Below are 23979 nucleotides of genomic sequence, written 5' to 3'. Positions count from 1 at the left end.
CCCTTCATTTGAAGCCTATTTAGAAGCCAGAATATTTGACTCCTGGAGGTTTCTTCAGAGGAGAGCAGAAGGAATAGTTTTGTGTAAGTTTTTGCCATAAGCTTTTAAGATAAAAAATTGTTGAGAAATGTTGCTTGTAGAAGATGAACGAGACTGAACACCGTACGGAGGTGGCTGTTTTGGAGGTAACGTGCAGGCTCCCATTACTGCACCGTCCTCTTGCAAGGTACAAACACCGCCCTAAATACCTTTGTGGGCTCCTCTGTTCAGTGTAACATTCCACGAGTGTCAGACGAAAACATCAGCTGCTTTGCTCCTGTGGGGCTCATCGTGTTTTCTTTGTGACGATGAACGTCTCTGGTAACTGATTCTTCCAACATCTGGTGTGCAGATTAACATGTGGAACTAACATCCCCAAAGACAGAAAGGGGATCCATTTTCATCATGATGAGTAGATTAACAGGTCAAGGTGAGCAAGTGGAACACAACCACATTTTAAGCTCTTTTTGGTTCCACCATTTTATGTTGCTGAATATGATGCGAAGAATTTACATTCTAATATTACAGTTAGTGATTATAAGCACTGCAGGTGAGTATTTTAAAATAGGTTCTGTGGCACTGAAGTAGGATGGGAGTTGTGAATCTGTCCGATGTCTAATGCATCGGAAGGTGTGTTTTAGGCATCCAGCAGATCTATCTGAACATCGTGAAGCTGCATCTAAACTAGAGGCCTTGATTTCTCTTGATATAATAGACTTGTGATATAACAATCTCGGGAATTGGAAGTGTATGTCCTGCTAATTGTAGGAGCTGATAACCCAGATAAATCTGCTCTACCCAGTGGTGATACAATTCTCACAGTTCTCTCATTCTAAAGCCACACGACCTGCGATTGCCGGAGTTCTGGAAGTTGCTGGTAGCAAAGGGAGTCAGCGGAGTCTGACTCCTGGGGTACAAGAATCACTTTGCCAGCTTTGAGCCTGCCATCCAGGCTTCTGTCACAAAAAATGTGATGGGATTCATCTCTTATCTAACAACTGGGGAAAAAGAAAAAATCCAGGTCTTTGAGAGAGTTTCCAGGCAACCAGGAACTTGGTCAAAGTAAAGAACAAGATATTGAAGAAATGCATTTTCCTTTTTTTTTTTAGCAGGAAGGCTCCAGCTGAGGCTGAAGGCTCGAGGAACAATAGGTTTAATAATAGACAAATATCTAGTGTTTTCTTCTTATCTAGGAAAACGATGGCTCGGTCTGTGACTGGCAGCGCTGGTGTTTCAGATATACGCGCTACAGATCCTTTCTTGTATAGTAATAGAATTGTAAGTCCCAGGCTGTCATTATTTTAAAGTGTTTTCCAAACGCCACAGTCAATATTTCACCAGTGCTCTGAGCCCCTCAGCCTGAAACATTTCTGTATATCCTACAAGCATTTAATCTATGTCATCAGAAATCTTTTTTCTTCCCCCAAAATGTAAGCTATGGGTTGACTAATGGTTTACTAATGTTGTGAATCACTTAAAGCCGCAGATGGCTGTATATACTCCAGTGAAGTTCTCTCTAAATGGGAGGCTGAATAATAGCATCTCCAGTTGCTGCTGGCAAAGCTACTGACAAGAACACCCGGAAAAATCATCCTTAAAGACACCCATTTCTATAACTCAGGCTGAAAGGGAATTGCTGAGTGCGACACTTTGCCTATTTGTTTTACAGGCAGCAGGAATGCAGGGTAAGGGCGGTTGGGTTTTATTTATGTATTTTTTAATGTAGTTCTGGCTTTGGCTGCTGAGTATCCCGTGAGGAACAGGAAGGAAAATGCCTCTTGGGATGGATACCACCAGATCCCCGTTTGCAGAGGAGGTGGCACAGCCCTGTGGCCTGTTCCTGGAGGACACAGCTCCCAGGTTCTGATCTGTCTTTCCCAATTAAAGGAGCTAATTCACACCAAAATGGAAATTGGCCCAGCATTAGAAAGCAGCTTACCTTCACCTTCGACTACAATAAGGCAATGTCAAGCTTTAGAAGCCTCTTTGCTTTGCTTTCTCTGGGGTCACTTATAAAACCCCAGAATGCTTAATCCTGGAGTGTCAAAAATATCAGAATAGGATCAGTCATTTCTAGCAAACCCAGATGATTTACATATTCTTCAGAGCTTGGTTAAAATGTATTTATGTGCAAAATGTCCCATATGTGTTTATCCATTGCACTTAATGCATATTTCTTACTTGAAATCATTTTGACCTTTGGCTTCCCAGTTCCCTTTCAATTATACCGTTCATCTCTGGTTTACTTCGCATGCAAAGTGAACCGCACAGAACATGATTTTGCCATTCACAAAATTCACCATTTCATGGGAAAAATACTTGAAAGTAACTTCCAGATGAAGTAGATCTTCATCCCGGAAATGTCAGGGATTATCAGTATGGTTTTTAAATAAAACTGGAATCTATGACTCCCAGATCACAGGTTTCAGTGGGAATTCTACCAGTAATTAATTGGAGCAGGGTTGAAGCGTTGAGCTTTCCCAAAGCCCCACACTGGAAGGATTGATTTTAAACTCAAAGTAAATTAACTACTGTGGAGAGAGTACAGAATAATAATAACAAAAATCTTTTGTATTATTCTATTTCCCATGCCCATAGAGAGTGTTTTATGTCTCTGTAGCAGAAACAGTATCTTCTGCAGTTATTACCATCTTCAAATTAATTGTCATAGGGAATGAAATGGTTTTGTAAGGCTGTTCTGGCATCCACAGGGTGAATTTTATGGAGAAAGGTGAAATTGTAAAAAGATTTTTGGAAAGATATCAGCCAATCTTCAAAACACTAAAGATTTTATTAAGTTTGATCCAGGAGAAGACTTTGACTCTGGAATTTGGTGGACGATGGGGAATGAATGGGGAAGGAACGTCCAGGTTCTCAGTGTTCTTCCAAACATGAAATTCCAGCCAAGTCTACTGAGGTTCATGAAGTGTATCAGTTTTAACTGCACCCTATTTTCCAAAGAATATCCAAAGGATATTCTCTTTCAGTCTCATTCTGGGCATCTGAACCAGGTCTTGGAATGCTCAGTGTGAATCATTATCTCTTTTTGCCTCTGCTTAGTTAAACATACTCTACCATTTAATTTTGAGAGGAAGAAAGAACAAAACCAAAAGAGAATTTGCTGCTGGTGGGACAAAAATGATGGCATTTAGAGTGTTTCCATGAAAGCAATGTGACATAAGAAATTTTCAGAAGCTCTGTGAATACTATTAATATTTATGATGCTCTCAAGCAAACAGCTATTGTGTGCCACATCCATCAAAGATAAGAATTGTATTCAACTGTGTTGGATGATAAACATTGAATGACAATAGCTAGAGATTATATGAGGGATTTCATACTCATGTTTTATGCCTGCGTGAGTAAAAGCACCATGTTATTCCACTGCGAACCAATAATTTTCTTTCATGAAATTAGATACACTTGCTGATACTTGTTACAACCGTACTCCAAACCATTAATGAATACGCAGGGTGTGCTGATGCCAAGTGCTTTAAAGATCCTGTTGCAAGCTACTTAGGATCAAGTCCTAAAAGCAACATTTTCTACTAATCCTCCTCTTGGAAATCACCCCAAAGCTTATCAAATTGCAGTGATTTGACCACATACTGCTAGTTGTTTGCGATTTGGATGAATGTTAACGATTACCCCATGAAATGAAGGCCCTTCCAGCATCACAATCTGGCTTTTTATGTCTCATGTTTCTCCTTAAATAAATTGCATCTCTCCACCACCAGGTACGGGGCAGAGTTGCCTGTGCCACAGGAATGCCAGCTGCCACCCCATACTGACGTCTGCCTTTAGATAACGTGACCAGGGATGTGCCAAGGCTGGCATTGCTTTTCTTTATTGTCATCACTGCAAAACGCAGTTTTGGAACTGATTTAGGATCATCCAGGCAAGCACCTGCCGAGATAAAGGGGATGTCTCTCCCCGCTCTTCTGGCCCAGGCTGCCCAGGGGGGTTGTGGAGTCTCCTTCTGTGCAGACATTCAAACCCGCCTGGACCCCTTCCTGTGGAACCTCAGCTGGGTGTTCCTGCTCCATGGGGGATTGCACTGGATGAGCTTTCCAGGTCCCTTCCAACCCCTGATATTCTCTTATTCTCCTCAACACCACACGTCTCCATGTGGTGGCCATGGTGACTCCAGGCCTCGGCATCCCTGTCCCATCAGCACTGGCTCTGCTCCCGTCATCAATCTCTGCCTCTGACACAGAGCCTGTGCGCATTGCTGCTTGCACGTTCTTTCTGCCCTGTCGTCTTATTAAAAGTGTCATGTTCTGGAGATACTTCTTTCTGAAGATCAGACTAATGATGCCTGAATTCTGCGCTGCACTCCCACATCTTTGGAGAGAAACCGTAATTCAGAGTTGATTGATGAGTACCTGTAGCATCTTTGGTCAGGTGTTTCTAAATAAGGCTGTATTTGGAAGAGTTAACATGCTCTCCACCCGTCAAGGGCAGGAGGACACCCAGGTGTTCTTGCAGCAGGAGCGATCTCGGGTCTCTGATCCATGTGAAGAGTTACTATTCTTAGAAAACTCTCTCCAAGGATGCACAGGCACTAAATTCTTGTTAGAAGTAAGTGGTTCCAGTAACAAATGTGCAGAGGGAAATGCTAAGAGGTGCCGTTGCTCTGAGCTGTGCTGCTGCTGGAGGGCCGTCTGCTTATCCTGTTCCTTTCGGTTTGCTTCTCCCATCTTCATGAAACACCTGCTGATGGAGGGATCCCTGGGTGGGTTATTGAGGGCAGCAGGACCTCCTGCAGGCCAGGGAAACTGTGCTGGAGGGAGCTACAAAGCCTTTACTTTGTCTACCTACAATGAGGCTCTTCTTGTTCCTTAACAATTACCCAATAATTTGGCTTGTATGGTTTTTTTTCCAGAGTTCTCATTCTGGTTTTATTGCCAATTAACTTAGCATTCTAGTCTTGGTCTGCAGCTGATTGGCCAGTAATTTGAACTAAAGCCCTCATCAAAAGGGCATCATTTGTAAAACAGAGAAGAAATCTCAGAGATACTGAAATTACTGTTAATTAAATCAGCACATGGATATAATGGGCAGACGTGAACAAGATTATGTTTGTTTTTGAGCTGTTCTGCTGGCTGGAGAGTAAGTCTTATTAGGACTGTTTAATTGTCAGCCTGGATTTATAAGATGTACAGGGAGCTGAGTCCCTTCTGCATGAATTAATTTTGCACTGTGTATACATGTATGAGTGATACATATAGTTCTTAGCTTATGCAAACAGACTGTGTTCTTGCCAAGCGGATGCTGTGCTATATTTCTTGTGTACATGTTGCACTGAAAGCTTTTCCTTTTAAATGGTCATTTGTATTTAGCACAACTCTTGTTCAAAGCTGGCGTTGACCTTAATGTAGTTACTTGTGATTTGCATGGCCCCAGTATCAGTTAGGCTTAGGAATTATTTTACATGTGATTTCTATTTTTTTAATTCAATTAAAATAGCACCATAAAGATGGAGCAGAGGAGCAATCGGGGAGCTTTAGAAGTTGTAATGTAGCCTATAAGCAGCTATTCTGTACAAAAAACATTCTTCCAAAGGTGCCTTAGCTTTCCTGAAAATGCTAAACTACAGCTTTATTAAGATAATCAGGATACTCTCACACGGTGCTTTGGGACAGCCTTGGAATAGTCTGTGTTGCTTAACTCTGAGGTTCTTGAATTAGCAGTTTCACAGCTCTGCTGGAAGGCAAAACTGCATTCTCTCCTGGCCAGTGCTGGTCTGGGAGCCTCTTCAAGATCAGCCCAAGGCAGAAGACTCGTGGGGCTGCGGGACTCAGGGCAGAGCGGAGCAGGCGTTGAGGAGTCCAGGTTATTTGGGGGTAATAAATGCATTCCCTGCTGCGACAAGGGGAAGAAGTGGATCCGGTGAGTCTCAGTGGATGAAATGTTGGCATCAGGCTGTGTCATCTGTGGTCAAGGACGGGTAGAAAATAATCGAGTTTTGCATAATCTTTGGGACCTTCTAATTCTGGGTCGGTAAATGCATCGAAATGGCGATGACTCCTGTCATTCCAGCTTGCTTTCCACCACTGCACAAAACCTCGGTGCCGTGAGACCAGCACCCAAGTGGCTTCTGTACTGGAATTGGGAGAGAGCCCAAACCTGCTCTTCTCAGTTCCTGCAGAGGAAGAACCTTGCCCTGACCTAATTACGCACTGATCACAGCCACCATTTGCTGCTGCTGCTTGTACAGTATCCCAGTATTGTTGTAGTAAAGAGTAGGAGGAAAAAGGCAGAGAATATAAGCCATTCATCCCCATTCCCGTATGTGTCCTTTCTCCTCATGGTGTTTGCTTGTGGTCAAGCAAAACCCTGTAGTGTTGGGTTGGCTCTGCAAAAGAGAAGGAACCATCAGAACTGAAGTTTGATAGGAAGAAAACGTGGGGCCATTTGGACACCGCAGCATTTTGGTGCGCCAAGCATGGGTTAACGAACTTGATGTACTTCATGTTGATAGAGATTTAAGCGACAAACAGAGTATTTGATCTCTGTCTCTCATTAGGGTGCCATTTCTTCCTTAGAGTGTGGATGTCAAAACGCATTTGATCTGCTGCAGAGTTAAAAACGCTCATTGTTTCAGCCTCTGTTTTGAAGCTCACCTAATGAAGAGCAAATTTCAAAGGCAAAAATATGCCATTAAGTTTTGCATCAGAATAGGGAGCTGTAATGGTTGTTTAGCTTTTTGCCTCTAGATTGCCAGCTCAAATCTAACTCTGCCAACAGAAATCAGAGATGTTTACCAGCCTGCTCTCAGGCTTTCGTTTTGAACCTTTTCTACTCAAATACTCACAAAATGGGTCTAACTTCAGTGATTACGGCAAGCGGTAGACTTGGGCTCCACTCTCTGCTCCAGCTACTTTTCTAGAAGTTTGTAACGCACATACGTACCTGAGACTTCCATATTTCAGCTTAAAAGAAGCCTATCCAAGGATTTTTACCAAGGTATTTCCATACCAGGTATGTCCTCTAATAGAACCGCAGCTGCGCTAGAAACTCCCACCCAGCCTGCAGGTCCAGGCTCTCCCATGGACTTGATGCTGCTCAGCGGCAGGTCCAGTGAATAGGAATTGACCAACACATAGTTGGTAAAAATAAGTGTGTTAGAGATGTACGACACAGCTAAAAGTACTACGATAAACTCCCGGAAACATGTGCATACCTGAGCTTTTATGGAACGAATAATTGCCTTCCCATGAGTTCATATTTATCAGTTACTTTCAGTCGTAAATTTGTCATTTTAAATTTAGAATTAGCTATTGCTTGCAAGTTGCATAAGTTGTTTTCTTAATTACATAACTTATATCACAAACTCAGCTGCAAACTGGTTTGGTTTTGTTCTTTTTTTTGTAAGAGCACTTTTGCATTGTTGCTGGCTACGTGATTACCTGCTCAAGAAAAAGAACAATCCTAATGGTCTCCACAGCTTAGATCCCATACTGTGAATTTCAAACCACAAGTTAGAATTGTTTTGTTTGGTGGAAAAAATATTCAGGTTAAGAATTATTCATGGAAAATAATTCTGATTAATTGAGTACATTTTCAAGTTTTCCTAACTGGTCATGATCAATTCACAAAGAGTAAAAGGAATGCAAAATTCATCACATAAATTATTCATTATATTCACTCAGCTATAGCTAACACTGAATTGTCTAGACAGTAATTACTAATTTTTAACCTATGTATGTTCACATCACACTATTGTGTGAACAGCTTCCGTATACAGAGGCTTGAGATAATGGTAATGGATGTAAGTCGACTAGCCGGTGATTTTAATTGGGAAATTATATTGGATTTTTTTATTGAACTTCCATAAAACATTACATAAATATTGAATATTCTTAGTGTTTTTCTCCGGTTGAAAATATAGGCACACAGAGTTCTGTGCTAATTTGATTTGTGGATAAGCAAACATCTTTCACTTTTTAAAATTCTGCTCTAAAATTCTCCCCAAACCCATTAAATTCAGAATACAGGAAGAATCTACAAGTCTGGTCCAATACCAATGTTGCCCATGGGATGATTTTGCCCTGACTGGTTGCCTGGCTCCTCAGGGGGTTCCTGTCTGTGTGGGGGGTCACTGGGGTGCTGTGATTCACCCCGATGGTGCAAGGACCAGAACGCTCATCCCTTCCCCTTTATCGCTGTGGCAGCAAATTGAGACTTTGGGGGAAATCCCTTTGTTTCTTGGTGATGCAAAACCTCTGTGGAGAGGGATCTGGCCAGGGCTGGTGGCACAAGCCCGTGGTCCTGCGGGTCCATCGGCACTCGGTGCTATCACAGATCTGTGCTACCGATGATCGGTTTTGTGGGTGTGACAGCGAAGCAAAGAGGGTTTCATATTCCTGTGACGTTTTTGCAGAAATCTCTGTTACTTTTACAGTGAATTAGAGAAGAGTAAGATCAAAAATAAAGCAGCAAATCATAATCTTGAATGGATTTGTGATTGAACGTGTGCGCCGTGGGCTAATTGCAAGTTAATAATGCTGGTGCTCAACTGCTCTGAGTTGATCAGAAACTGTCGTTTATAAAGCTCTTCCATTTCACGTAGGGTAACTCGCCTTAAGAGAAAAATAGCAGCAAACCCACACAAAGAACGGGTAATTATGCAAAAAAAGTAGGACATTGTAAAAGAATACTTGCAGAAAATATAGGTTTTGTGTGTGTCGGTTTAAGCTGCATCCTTCAGGTGTGGTTTGTAGAGAGACGCGTTACAAACCAACCCTGTGTAGCTCCCATTAACCCCAATACAAGCTCTGATTCTGACTTCCTGTGTGCTTAATGTTATCTTAATGCAATTTAATTTTATATTTAATTGCAGTAATTTAATTAATGGTTCTGTCAATAAGAAGGCTGCATTGTGCCCTCCTACACGCAGATATACTCAGCAAGCAGCTCTAGTGGCTCCTGCGAGACTGAAATGTACGTGTCTTGGAGCAGAATGTAACCCTAAGGATGTATGATAAAATGCCCAAATCCCAGAATAGCACTGTAATGGTGTTTGCATTGGAAATGTTACGGTATTAGTTGGAGCTTACAGAAGGAGAGTGGCATTTAAAACCCAAACCTACAGATTCCTCCCTAATACTTATTGGTGGGGTAGGTCACAGAATTGCTTCCTTGCATAACAGGATTCCATTAAAAATAGTTTACAAAGAGTTAATAACAAAACTGTTATTAATTGCATAACCTGCTATTAAAATTGTTGCAGAATTCTATTGGCCCAATGGGTTGGTTACAAGCCAGAGCTTCCAGGCATTTATAATCCTTCTATTGATGTGCCTATAACCTTCTTTAACACATGCTACTCATGTCTGTTGCACACTTGGAATGTCTATTAAATATTGATTAGAATCCCTTGCAAACCATTTACAAATAGAAACCTGTAATATAAAATGTAACCTAAAGTCATTAAGGCTCCATGGTGTGCAGGTTAATAGCAGCAATCTTGCAAAGTTAGGGAGTGCATGAATTAAGAGAATTGTTTTCATAAACCATTCTCTTAGTACTGGATAGTGGAGCTCGCATTGAAGTCAGGGATTTCCCATAGCATCTACAGATTTTAAAAACCTGTTTATAAATGGGAGGTGACATAATGTGCAACTTCAGGTGTACCAGGTAAGCTGATTCTTTTTGTGTCTTTTAGAAAAGAGCTGCGTAAAGTAAAGCTCCAAATATTTGTGCAAAGGAGGAGGAGGATTATGTATTCACGTATGGTAAAGAGGTCCCTGGTGTTGCTGCTGTGAAACGCATAGATGTTCTGCTGATGCTGCTGGAATTATACCATATTATCTATATAATAAATCACAGACAGCTGTTTCTAAATCAGCCCCTAAACTGAACTGAATTCAGCATAAGTAGCATCCCACTTCAGCATAATTGCCCACTGTTAAGCTTGGATGTAAATCACATTTATGTCCCTTCCAATCCATACCTGGTATAAGTGCAAGATGAGTAAGACCCTTTGTCTGAATTTGCCTTGCCCTGAGTTTGCATTGCCATTTAACTTAATATTGTTGCAAATACCTCTGACACGTACTTTTAAAGTAGGGTTTTTTATGGAAATGGCACTTGACCCCTAAGGATAGACGAGATTTGGATGCTGCACCATTCTGTTGTGATTAACAGGATATTTAGACAGGCAAGAGCCAACTCCAGTCCAAAGTCTGAGTACTCTGCAAACCCACACAACACTGCCGTTGAGTGCGGGAATGACAAGCACAAAACCCCAGGCTATAACGGCAATCAGCAGGGCTTTTTGTTATGCAAAGGAAAAAAATCAGATAGATGGAAACAATGATCAACCAACAACGATTCAAAGCCCTTTCTTTCAAAGCAGCTCTTGCCATTTCCAGCTGCCTCCCTTCTTTGTCACATCTCACTCCTCAGATAAACAGCACAATTGGGCAGCTCCTCACTTTGCCTTTGCAGTTTTCTCTCATTTCTCAATGTCTGTACCTGACCCCCAGCTCTTAAAAGCCCGACAATTAAGCGAATTCCAAAGAGGATTACAATGGAGAATCAGAGGGTATAAATGTGATTTAGTGCGGAGTGCTGAGCATGACAAATCATTTCTGTGCCCAGGCCTCACTCGCTCTGAAATGAGTTTCATTTAGAGACTCAGAGCAGATTCAGCCCCTTCCCGGTGCAAAGTGTCAGGCGCAGCCGTGCACGTTTTGCAGATCGGTTCTTACGCGGCATCCTGAGACTGCAATACCCTTCCTTTGACCAAAATGCCACCATTTTTGTCAGCTTCTTAGTCCTGGAAGGAAATACAGAGATGTGCATGTGCAAACCAGCCTTCCACGTTATTTAATTCTCTTTGCAAGAGCTTGGCTGAAAGAGCAAGGACATTAGAGCAAGGACATGAGAGCAAGGACGTTCCAAGGTGGGCTCAGGAGATCTGGATACAAAAAGTTTCCAAAACATGCGGTCTAAGTTTACAATGAAAGTGAAAAGTTTACTGTATGTTTTCCTGCTGTGAGTTTCTCTATGAGAAGTTTGTCTTAAGCTTTCACTATTGCAGAAGCTGGCTGGTGTTTCATTGATTAATGAAGAAATCTCTCACATCAGAATATTTATAGCGTGCACGCGTGTGTTTGCATGTGTCTGTGTATGGAGTTGCCTTGGAAATAAGGGGAGAAAGCGCCATGAACCAGAACATGCTTTCCATTTAAGGAACACTTGTGTTATTGTAAAACTACACCCAATAATAATCTAATCCATTCATCCATTCTGTAAGCATCTTGCTCCACAGAGCAGCGTGCGGCTGGAGTATGTGGATCCCATGTAAAGATGACAGAAAACCACTTGACTTTGTGTTTGAGCCCATTGTGGAACACATGGCTTGACGCCGGCGACGTTGCCAATAACGTGGAACACAAATTTATGCAAATTATTTAAAAGTTAACAATTCTCCAGGTGCACATTAAAGCTACTAAGATATGAAACAGACCTAGAGCGTTCACGTTGCAAAACAAAGCGGACAATTTTACCTTACATATAAGAACAGCTGTTTCAGCATACTGGCCTCAAAGACAGTATGTTGAAACAGCTGTCCAAGTGTTTTGGAGGTTAATCTACTCAATTAATCATTGTGCATTTTTTTTTCCATTTATAATAATGTTTGCACCGTTCCTTATGGGCATGTGAATAAAATACTTTAGTCATCAGTGAAATGCATACCAGGAAATATTGTGTAAGACAACAATCTATTTTCAAAGCGATGCTGGGTCTTGGAGGGAGAGAAATGTTGTAAATACAGACGCTGATCTCAGCAGCCAAATTATGGCTGTGTTTTAAATATAAATTTCAGAGGAGAATCATCAGCCAGATTGTTCAGTGAGACACAATAACCTGGACTTCTGCGTGAAGTTCTGTGAAATGAGTGAATAAGGACATTCTGTGTCGGCTGTTGTTTCCAGGTCATCGAGGAGCTTCCACCTCGAGTAACTGCAATGTTTTTTGTGGTCTAAGCAAAAACTCTTTGGGCTGCAGGAAGTGCAAAAAGAGCTGAACCGTTGTGGCCTCTGATAAACAGCCGGGGGCTGTCGGGGTGGAGGTTGCGCGGTGACTTTGTGGTGCTTTGGGATGGGTGATGCTTGGGATGGGGCACAGAGCTCCTTGCCCCCCAGAGCCCCTGCACGTGGTGCTGCAGAGGCGAGGAGGAGATGCTGAACCATAAACACAGGTGTGATTGCCGTGATTGTCAAAAATAACCCTCTGTGAGGTTTTACCCCGGAGAGAGGTTTGTTCTCGGGTGTGTTGTGCTCTGAAAATCACACCTAGAGCAAAAGGCTCCTGCTCTCACCTCACCTGGGTTCATTTTATGAATGAAATTCTAGAACCTCGCACGTTTTCTGTGTATTCACTGCCGTTGAATTGCAGACAGCCGCTGTCAGAAAAATCCTCTGTCAATCCGTTTGACCAGAAATAGATAAAATTTAAACATCATTTCCAACCTTTCTAAATATCACTGCACACGTAAAAATAGCAAAATCTTTATATATCATATCCCAGTCCACCTTTCATGTCAGTGTTTTTTTTTAATCAAATGTAGGGTTTCTGGCTTTGTTTTCCCCAAGAGGCCATGCAGAATAAGTGGGGAAAGTTAAGATAACAGTTGGAGAAATACAGACCACAGCAGATACCGCTATGCTTAATGGCTTTTAAAGTCTTTTCCACCGCACTATTTTTCCCAGATTCGAGGTTTTATTCCCCTCTGGACTGAATAGCAACGCATGCTGGAATGAGGCTCTTTAGATTGAAACTCTGTTTATGAGATTCTTGGCTAAGAAAAGAGAAGAAACCAAAGAACAGAGCAGAGATGCTGGTGCAGAGGAGGGAGCAGCTGCGAGCTGGGGTTGCCGTGGCACAGCTCAGAGGGCCGGTCCCGAGATGCTCCTGTTGCTCGTGTCCAAGGCCCATTCTGCCTCAAGCTGTTGCTGTTTCTCAGCCCCATCGGTGACACAGCCCATTGCTACCTGGCCAGGAAACCCCGCACGTCATCTTCTGGTGCGCTCCTGTCACAACTTGGCATTAGGAAGAAAGAACGTTGCGGTTTTATTCTGGGTTGTTCTCCGTAATAGCTTTTGTCAGGTTGCATTGGCTATGCCTGCCGGAGTTCAATGACAACACTACTGGGAGAAAAATCCAAAGCTAAATCAACGACAACTCACGCAGTTGCCTTCATTAACAAAGAGGAAGAAAAACAGTATTAAAATGCCATGTACCGCTGCATTTGGGGGAGTGTAACCTTTGGGCAGTTAGTTAAATGTCAGTGCCGTTTAACAAAAAATGAAAACCAAACAGAAAGGTATGTTTGATGTGGTCGTTGTGGTCCTGTGACTTTAGAAGCTGGGCAGTGGTTGACCACCTTGTATCACATTGGCTGTGAAAAGAGCAAACGTTTGTCCTTCAGAACTAAGGCAGGAGAATGTGGAGTGAAACTTTTGTTCATTTTCTGCTTTTTGTTCCGAGGTGCCTTCTGGCAATAATTCCTGGGCTTTTGGAAAATGATGAAATTGTATCACAGCGAAGGAGCCAGGATATATTGAAGGAGTTTTCATTACAAGATCCAGTCTATCCATTTTTACATTATTCCTGCTGCCTAGAAAATGTGAAAATTCAGTAGTATCGCTGAGATACTTTGCTCACCATGTCCTCACTCATTTCTTCATGTGGACTTGGACCCAGGTTCAGCCTTTGCAGGCGAATACTCTCACCAAGGCTTTGTGTTTGTACCTTCATGGAGTGGATTTAAACACAAACACACTTCAATTGTGTCGAGACCATTGTTTTTACGCCTACAGTGTTGTCCACCAAAAACCTGAGCAGAGCACGTTGAGGCTGCGGGAACTGGTGTGGTGCTGGGAGATGTCCCATTGCTGTCCTCAGCTCATGGCAAGGTCACAACGCATGCAGAGCTGAATCTCCTTCGCAGTGCTGCTGTTTGCATCGTTATGAAGTAGACATAAAGGGGTAGCGGTCTTTGAATGAAAGAGTTTGTAATCTGATTGATGCAAGACCCTCCCTTTTTGGAGGAACAGTTTGAAAACAAAATATGGGAAGCGCTGGCCGCTTCTGTGCTGTGTGAGAACATCCCAACCACTGGGGAGGTGAGGTGGCATCAGGGAGGGACAATGCGGCTGAACGCTTCAGGGTGTAAGGAAAGAAGGGAAAGAGAGGAAATTGTGTGAAGTGGAAGGTGAGGAGAGCTTTGCTCTTCTCCGTGTGGTAATTGTAGAGTGGTGCTTTCAGCTGAAAGCACTTCTGAGCTGCAATTCTGTGTTACGTTTATGAAGACCTTTAGGTGCAACACTTTCTCAGTCCTGCACTAAAATATGTCAGAATGCCAGAGAACCTTTTCTTAAGCTGTGTCTTCTGCAGAAAGCATCTTCCCTTGTATTTGTCTATTTAGCAGGAGCAATGACTGTGCAGCAGGAGGACCCAGCAGCTGCAGTGCCAGACAGAGCATGGTGTTAGACCTGGCCCTGCTTCCACCTTCCAACAGTAAACGATTTGAAATTGGTACGGCAAAAGAAGAAATAAATGTATTACTATTTGAAAATCCGCCTGTTTTTAGAGGAAAGCTAAAGAATGAATGGTTAACACAGCGGATGTTAAAGGAAGATAAATTTCCTTAATGGAGGCGAATAGCAAATATTCCATTTGAACAGTCCAGTGGTGATGATCCCATTTCTCTTTGCAACTGAGTCAGGGTGTGTGATTTTGTGTCTCACATTAAGTAAAATGGCAGATAATGGGAGACATTTTCCTCCGCTGAGATAATTCTTGCATGTAAGTTCTTCAACACAAACCGGGTCATTCTCTTGTTCCTCTCTTGCTGTGCCTAGTTTATCTTTCTGGAAGATCAGTATTTTTCCCATTACTCACAATGCAACAGGTTCTAAAGAAATAGATTGTCAAGTTTAAATTTGAATAGTGGCTTAATGACTTCTAAAGGCTAATTATAAAGTTAATGCTTCAGAAGCAAAGATGGAAGTCCTTTTTCCTTTTCCTCCGGTCCTTCATTGCCTTTTGTTGAGATGGAAAACTGTGTCACCTGCTACTTCATATTGGTTACAAGCACTTTAGAACTAGAAGTTTCAAAACTACGTTGAAGTCCCTGCTTGGACTGAGTTTAGTGCTGAGGGGTAAGGGCAAGGAACCATTATTAAAATTATTTATCAAAGAAACACGCTGTGATTTTGATATACACTTGCTTTCATAGAATAATAAGTGGAAGACCTTTGTCTGTTTACAGAAGGCTTCCATCGAAAACCAATAACACTGTCACCTTCTATTTCTATTCCTGAGAAACATTAATGTCACCCCCCTTGTCTGCTATTGTCTTGCCCCATTTCAAACCACCTGTGAGCTGGCACTGGAGCCCTCTCGAAGCGGAACGTTTTGCGGTAGTTTCATATGAAGAGGTATTCTGTGATGTTTCTCTGGAGTGCATTCAGCTTTCTGTGCCATTAGAGTATATGCTAGTATGCCATTATCGTTTTCCACTTAAGAAAGGTGACAATACACTATATCCTTCTTCCCTCCCTTCTGTTACCGGTTGCTTTATTTGTAGCCCTCTACGTTTCTTTACAGTCACCGATACTTGTTTTGCTGCACAGCTGAATTTCAGTTAACCAACCGATACATTAACTCTTTGAGATGTTGCACGCTCGGCATTTACTTGTTATGGAAAAAGGCCAATTAGTAGGAAAGATGTGGGAATTGGTATTTAAACCAGAACCAGCAGCATGAAGACACCAAGCGTGAGTGTGGACCAGGGACATTGGGTCATGGGTGCAGTTCCTTGATCTGGTGGGATTCCTTCCACCTCAGTTATTTTAGTGTATGATGAAGATAACTGTCCTGTTGTCCTTGGTGGAGCTGAGAACTGGTTTTCAAGTGTTGCGGAAAGACAAGGTACTATCAGGAGTAATTTAAATAAATCACTCCATACGTAATTTTTAGAACAGATGAAAAAGACACAGGCAGAAAAGATGAAAAATTAAATAGCTCGATCCTGATTCCACAGGACTTGTACATTTGTGTTACTCCATGATCTTTATTACAATTACTCCCTCTCGCACCAGCCCAGCTGAGAGCAGAATCCAGGCACAATTTGGTGCTCACAGGTTCGTAAAACGTTCTTTAGTTTGAGGGACGATGTCTCCTAAAAGCTGATGGACTCTGGAAAAATACTGATGTTCTGAAAGCAGTGGCTCAGCTTTTGAAACACAGCTGATATTGACCTAGTCTGCAGGAAATAAATGCACCGCGCAAGAGTTCACCGAGAAATTCAATCAGGAAAACAAAAAAGTGATTTTGTTCTGAACGCGAATGAAAAAAAAAAAGGTTGTTCTTTATAAATGTTGTGCAAAAAAAGAGAAATAATCAGACATAGGGGCACGTCAGAACACGGCGGCGCTTCTGAACAGACTGGAAATCTGAAATGAAGAACAAAATCCAAGCCACAAAGCAGCAGAGTAAGGAAGAAAAAAAACTCCAGTAGTCCTTAGATCAGTCAGAAGAGTCTCAACAACTCACCTCAAATAAAGCAATATTCCTACTTGAAAAAACTATCCATTTTTTCAAAATAAAGTATTCTCAAAGATCTTTTTTACACTTTTTGTCGAGAAACTTTTGTTTCTCCATGTCAGAAAAGTTTGCAGACAGTTCTAAACGCAGGCAGGACGCACCATCTGTGGCGTTTGTTCAAGTAGAAGGTAAATGTTGAAGACTTGGAAGGCAACGTGTTCAAGTGCAGTAGCAGTGCCAGGACCAGCAACGTGCAGTTGATGTGCGCTCCCAAAATTGGTGAATAAACCACCAGAAAGCTCTGGGTGTGCAAAGGCAGCAAAGGCTGGTGCCTGGGCTGGCTACAGGTGTGTTCCCCTGTGTTTCATTTTCAGTGCATCAACTAGAGCAGTGAGCGGCTTCATGATGTGAAGTAGATAAAAGATGTGGCTGTATCATCCGTGAAGACCAGTGTAGGAAACATGTAGCGCTCTAAAGATGGTCAGGAACACTGTGAGTAAAGGAGCCAACAGTGGTGTACAGCTGGTGATTGTTCAGCGTTTTGAAAGCAGAAAGGGATAGGCTTTCTGTCCCCTAATTCTAGACATCAACTCCATACCGGACATCTGAGCCTTTCAATAGGCAATGGGGAGAGAGAAAACTTCCTAAAGACATGAGCCCAAGATGGGAGCTGCTGGAGAATGAATCGCTCACCGTGGGTGCTTTGGGGAGGGCAGCGTTTTTGGGGAAGTGTTTCTGGAAGGCTCCGGAGCCTTTGCTGGCCAGAAGCCACTGCTGCAGTGGTGCGTGTGCTCCACACCGGGCAGCAGGCGAACGCAAACCATGAAGTTACTTAAATAGGTAAAATAAGTAAGCACAGCAGCCCGGTCCTGACAGATAAGGCAGACTATTTCAGGGAAAAAGAACAAACTTATTTGATAAGGCATGCATGGTTCCTGTCAGATCCATGTTCTTCAGAAAATCATATCCTCCTCTTGCAGGACGATGAATGTGAGCATCTATTAGATTTCTGTTGCATTTTAAGCTCCATAATTCACTTCTCAAATATAGTTAATAAGTAAGTGCATCTAGCTCTGTCCAGAAAATACAGTTCTTTATTGAATTTGCTTGGTACACTGTGAGCTCTGGACTTACCCCAGTGTTTGAACTATGCTGAGGGAAAAGGTGTAAAACCCAGTTCTTCTGCAGCCCCTGTCTAGCGAATGCTGAACAACTGTCTTCTATCAGGGGATTCCGGAGGACTTTGCACAATGTCACATGTATTTTTTTCTGCTTATAAATAGATATTATTGAGCCGTAGCCACTCTGTGAATGGCTTAATGAAGCAAGTCACCGTGTCCGAAGCACAAAGCGAACTCGAGGGAGGATGCTCCTGCAGGAGGTGGGCAAGTCGTGTAGACACGCTGTAATTAATTTGTGCATTCTTCTATAGCATTAAACAGCTGTTATTACAGAAGGACATGGATTTCTGCCCAGGTAGCACTCATGGTAGAAGATGAGCACACAGATTGCGGCAGTAAACTCATGTGATACGCAACCTTATGTTTCGGTGTCTGTAGTTTTGCACTTGTGAGACTGAAGTCTTTTCAAGCCGGTGAGTTGCCAGCTCTCCCATTGCACCGGTGGCAAAGGATTCCCTTCAGAAACCCTTCCTTCCCGCCCCCTCCGAAACAAACTGTGGTGACTAGGAAATGAGTTAGAGAAACGTCTGAAAGGAATTCTTCAGAATGGTCATCCATGTTGTTAAGTATCATTAAACCTGTAGGACAAAGATACAGAGCCAGAAAATTGTATCTCAGACTATTGTTGGTGCTCAAGTGAATCCAATAGTTACATTCCATGAACTGGGCAAAGCATAACCTCCCTATATTTTCCTGTGGGAAAAGCAACACCTTTGAGGAATGTTCATATTATTATTTCATAGCCATTTGAAAACAATCATTCGTTTGTACTGAGGCTCTTATCTTGCTCTTGAGTACACAGCTCTACCCATTCTGTATCCTCTTGAATTCAGGGCGATACTGTTTGATTTCAGCTGGGGGTGACCCACAATTTTATTAAGTCAGAATGTGATAATGTTTTATCTGGAATAAAAAGGGAAATAATAACGCCTTTAGATGTAGTGTGAAATTCTAAATATGCTTTAAAATGGGTGCCAATCACTCTCTGTTGAGAAGAACCAGCACAAGTCTGTCAGATGCTCAGGTCCTATACAGATCTCTAAACGTAAATTCCCGTGTGAATGACTGGCAGAGCTTACCATACTTCAAGCCAACTTTAGGTCCTGTATTTCTCGGTGTGCTAAAAGGTCCCGAAACACAAGGTGGGAGCTCCTGGTGTCTGTTCTCTATGCAGCCAACTAAAATCAGATGTGTGATAGTTGCTCTCCAGCTGTAAGAATTTCCCATTGCTTTTACCTCAAGTCTGCACTTCAGAGCGATGGTGTCTTGATGTTTAACACAGCAGGTTTGGAGAATCAGCTCTACTGGGACATAATGGGTTGCAGCGAAATAGCACAAACCCGGACTTGGGAAAGGGCTTTTGCTCCTGCAGAAGGGTCTGGTGCTGAGCGGAGCCAGTGGGGACTGCCTGACCGGCTGCAATTACTGCTGCCAGGTGCACCAGGCAGCGCTCTGAACCTTTGCTTAATGGGGGCAGATCTGCTCTGAACGACAAAAACTAAACCAAAACTGCCTCGGGTCATAGATATGACAGTATCGGTGCTTCTAATCAGGTTTCACCTTCAGCAGCAGGTTTTGCTTATTCATCCTACATAAACCTCAAAATGAGCTGAATTTCCTTCATAAAAACCCATGGAAATGGAATAAATCTCAGCTGTAGTTTCCATGAACTCCAAGACAGAATTACCGCTCTGGCTGGCCGTGCGTGCCAGTCGTTCTACTAAGAGAAGAGCTCCCTTCAGTGCACCTGTGGCAAAAAAGACAAGTTATGAAATACGGCTCCAGTGTGGAGTCCCGGTACCATCCCTTTTTGTGCTGCAGCAAATTGTTTTTTGCAGCACACGCTGTAATATGCGCCTGGAATAATGTTCAATTAGGCTAATAGTTGCTGCTTACATTGTTGTGGAAGAATCATTGATTAAGAACCTCTCTGTATGGTTCAATCCACGTTCATTAATTTCTCCTGCAGAATAAACGCACCTGCCTGTTGTTCCTTGGGGATCCCAGTATGAAGTAAAGCCATTACGCAGGTAAAGGAAGGAGATAAAGGATGACCTTTAACTTTGACACCGTAGCCTGCAGGATTTGTGATTTGCCATCTGTCACAACTGATCACTCCTCACAGCGATGTGTGGGTGAGACGTTGAGATGAGAAAAGAGATGGAGATGAAGGTTGGAGGGGAGTGGGATGGACCTTCCAGCAACGCTTGTTGGGGCAGGAGGACTCGTGCGTGGTTCCTGAAAACTTGGGGTAAATAGTTGATTCCACAAGCGGCTCCGCTGAAATGATGTTTGCGGAATAAGGAATTACCCATTGTTCAGCCTTTTATTAGGACTTGTAATGGAACTCTTTCCACATGCGCAGCCTCTAGGGTCTTGAGGCAGGTATTGCCGCTTCAGCCCACAAATAACGACCGGTGGTAAATCTTACCTGATATAATGGTGGAAAATATAAATAGATCTCTAGCAACCAGGCTTCATTAATATGTATTGGAAACCTAAAATGGTATTCAGCTATGAGGGGGGAAAAGTATGGGATTGTTTTGGATTACAATAATTCCAGCAAAGCATCGAATTTATATATTAATTTTGCTTAATGGACTTATATTGCCTTGCTCTTTGATCTGAAGTAATAGGTGAATAATTTATCAAATAATAATAATAAAAACTAGCCCAACCCACATGTCACAATCTGCCCTATAATTTACATTTTTTAAGAGATGCCATTTCCAGGCAGGAGAACTGGTTCCTAAAGCTTCCTCCTAATATTACAAATGTATTTTCGCGAGATACACTCTGGGGAAAAAATAATAATGAAGGAATGCAATTCTGCAGACAAATGTTTCAGCTCTGTGCCGTCTTCACTAAAGGCAGTCATTTCAACAAAATGCCAAAAGGCATTTAGCTGTAGCATTTGTCAGTGGAATAGGGTTGGCTTTAGGTTTCCCTCCTGATTTACAATTGACTGTTTATTGGGTTTACTGTACTGCAGCGTGTTTTGTTAACCTCTGAAAAAGCACATCCAGCTTGTGCATTAATCACAAGGACGATACCTGTGACAGTAGCCGGGCCAGCTCGGGGCTTCTGTACGCGGCCAGATGGGGGGAAGGAGGTTGGCAGCCCCCAGGGGGACAGGGAAGATGCGCTGGGGTGCAGCTCCTGAGATGGTTTCTTGTGAATTGCATCGTCTACTTCTCCGTGAGTCTATTTGCCAACCAGAAGCAGGAGGGAGAAGCCGTGTGGCTGGGTGAGCTGCCATAGTCACACTCCTGAGGAGGATTTAGGTCAGCGTGGTGGTGTTTAAACCCTAATTATTGGAACCTTGTGCCTGGAGTTCCTCAACTGGGTCGTGTGTGCCTATCGCAGTCGTTCCTCAGTAATTCTGCTGCTGGACACACAGGTGTAAACAGCATCGGTGAGCACCGCTCTGTCACAACTCATGACACGTCTCCCATTCACTTTTCCCCCCATTTGTCCAAAGCAATGAGTTGTCAAACATTTACTGTGGCTGTGTGCAGTGTTTATTCATATTTAAATAAAGCCATTATCCTGGCCTTGAGTTTCAGTAGTTTTCTACTCTTCCTCTTGAGTATTTCTCTCAGTAGTGCCATCTAATCAGCTTTAGGTTTTAATTAAACAGCTGTCATTTGCTTCCTAGTTCTGTTGCGACCTGATGTTGTATTAAATTTTAATTTAGCATATAGGCTGGGTAAGAAGTAGATTCCTTCAGACAACAAAGAAATGCTATTAGCAGGTTACAGTTGTAATTACGAAGAGCTCTGCTGAAGTGTTAATGCATTCAGGTACAGAGAAGGAGCTGGAGATAAAGACGGGCATCATTGTTATTCAGGGATGGAGCCCGCAATATGAATGTGTGGCTTCCACCTGGGCTGCTGGAATTGAAGGTTTTGGTCAAGATCTCGCAGCTGAAACCCTTGACAACAGAAATAGGAGGGGATTCCCAGGTTTCCACCTGGGACCTTGCAGTATCGGCAGTTCCAGGTTTGTGCTGGCGGTTCCTGGGGGTTGTTCCAGATGTTTCAGGGATGCTGTGCCCCATGAGAGAGCCTGCTGATGGAAATCAACATTACTCTCCCCTCTACATCTCAGATGCTGTTAGTAATAACCAGCACAGGTATCTTAAATTCAGTAGCACTTTTTTTTCTGCAGTAAACCCTACTGTGGAAATATAAACCAAGGCTAACAGGGTCTAGATGAAATGCTAGTACTTGTTGAAGATGCGCTAAAAAAAAAATAGTCTGTTTATAAATCTAATGGACAGTCAATTAGTTCAGTTCTGTCTTCATTTTTCTCCTAGAGGCAATGTATTTTTTCAGTCTATAAATAGCCAGCTCTTAAAAAGGTCTTTACACAGCCTATTATATTTGTGTAACACTTCACCCAGGCATCAGGCATCTGAAATATTGATTTATAGAGTAGAATTGTTTACCAGTGAAGCTGCACTGGCTAATGAGCACGGTGGGCACCCGGAGCCCTGGGAAGGGGGAAGGTTTGGGACGGTGCTGGTGTCAGGAGCAGGATGAGCAGATTCCGGAGCACCCGCAAACAGTGGGGTCAGGAGGTGTCCCTCCTAAGAGCTTTTCTCTCATGCTCATCTTCACAGGGAGATTATGAAGGGAATGCAAATGGCTTAGAAATGGCTTAGAAACAGCGTGCTGGCAAACTGCCTCGTGGGAGCGTGTTGGCACAGGACCACCATGTCCTCATAGTATAGCTGGCATATGTTTATATTGAGTTGATGGTGTAGGATTTATGGGATATTTGCCGTTGGTTTGGTGAAATCTGCCTTCGTCTTCTCTGACACGCTCGGGGATAAAGCTCCCTCCGTTCCTCTTTGTCTGTTATACCACCTCTTTCCACCCAAGGTGCATCTAATTGTTTTCTTTCACCTGGCAGTGCATTTTCTTCTTAGCTTTGTTCACTCTCAGCCTTTGTAAAGGTTTTACAGTTGTTGTTTCGCACTTCCACTTTTGTCACATACTTCTCTCTTCCCCACCGTCCCTCCCTCATGGATGGCAGCTGGTTATAAATAAGCCCATTCAGCATAAACAAAAACTAGACAGTCATTTACTGTGTAAAACATCTGGTTTATGCTTCTCGGAGAACAGAACAAAGACATCGTATTTATTTCCCGAGGTATTATTCCGAAAACATCTCTATTTGGGACCACACTTAAACCCACGCTTAAATCACATTGAAGTCTAAGTGTCAAGTTGAGCACGTACTTTTAGTTCTGTTCGGAACAGAATGGACTCAAGTAGATGCTTAAATGCTTTTCTGGAGCGTGACTGCCCATAAAGCTCTAGTGGACTGTATTAGTTAGCTGGCACTTGTGTTATTAGTACTTCAACTCATTTAATTCAGGGCGCTTTTTGTAGAAGTTTCCGAATATTGATTAATAATACATCTTAGTTGCAAGTATTTATTGGTCTTCTCCAGCTGTCCTCAGCTTGTGGTCAATGCCCATTATTTTCTATCAATCTTGCTAGCAGACAGAAGCGAATGATAGTGAATATATCTCCCTATGCAAGCAGCAAATTTTCGCTAAAATCCATTTCTTCTTCCACCAATTCTCATAATGGAATTTAAAGTTAGATTAGTCTGAAGCAACTTTTTTTCCTCCCCCACCCCCAACTGGCAAGCCATTAGTTTTATGGAAGTTGAAAAATGAAAAGCGAATTGATTCAAAGCAGGGTTTCCTATTGCAGGCATTTTGAGAAGGCTGAACCGACTCTCTATAAAAGCACAGATCCCTCCTTGTCCCCCACGTGTGTCACAGGCAGAACAAGCTGCCCTGGAGCCCTTTGGGGGCCGTTCCCCTCCATCCCGCGTACCCACTTACGCCAGGGAGGGACCTCTGTGCTCATTTGGAGTAATTAATCAAACTGCAGCCATAGGGAGACACAGAGGAAGGCTGTGTTAATGGAGTCATTAGAGTGCCAGCACTGTGAATTCATCAGGATTTAGAGATAAATGTGGTAAAACATCTCTAGGTGGGCTTTTGATGGGAAAAGATTAAAAAAAATATCTATGGATGGTGTTGCTTAGTTTGTACTACCCTGCCTCATGCATAGGGTTTCTCAACGTGTATTTATGTCCTGAAAAGGGTCAACTCGCAACAGTGTTAGCTGGAACAGTAAGAAAGGAATGCAGTTATTGTAATGCTTGATAA

At 42.7% G+C, this 23979-nt stretch overlaps 1 protein-coding gene across 3 annotated transcripts in view; it reads left to right on the top strand.

Annotated features, from left to right (window-relative positions):
- The window catches only part of TMEM132B (transmembrane protein 132B), a 215214-nt gene that overhangs the window by 153141 nt on the left and 38094 nt on the right, over positions 1-23979 (top strand). The window lies entirely within an intron of this gene.

The sequence above is a fragment of the Patagioenas fasciata genome, chromosome 17, assembly GCF_037038585.1.
Source record: "Patagioenas fasciata isolate bPatFas1 chromosome 17, bPatFas1.hap1, whole genome shotgun sequence".
Classification (NCBI taxonomy): domain Eukaryota; kingdom Metazoa; phylum Chordata; class Aves; order Columbiformes; family Columbidae; genus Patagioenas; species Patagioenas fasciata.
Note: the sequence above shows the minus strand (reverse complement) of the source record. Positions and strands in the feature narration are given on the sequence as shown.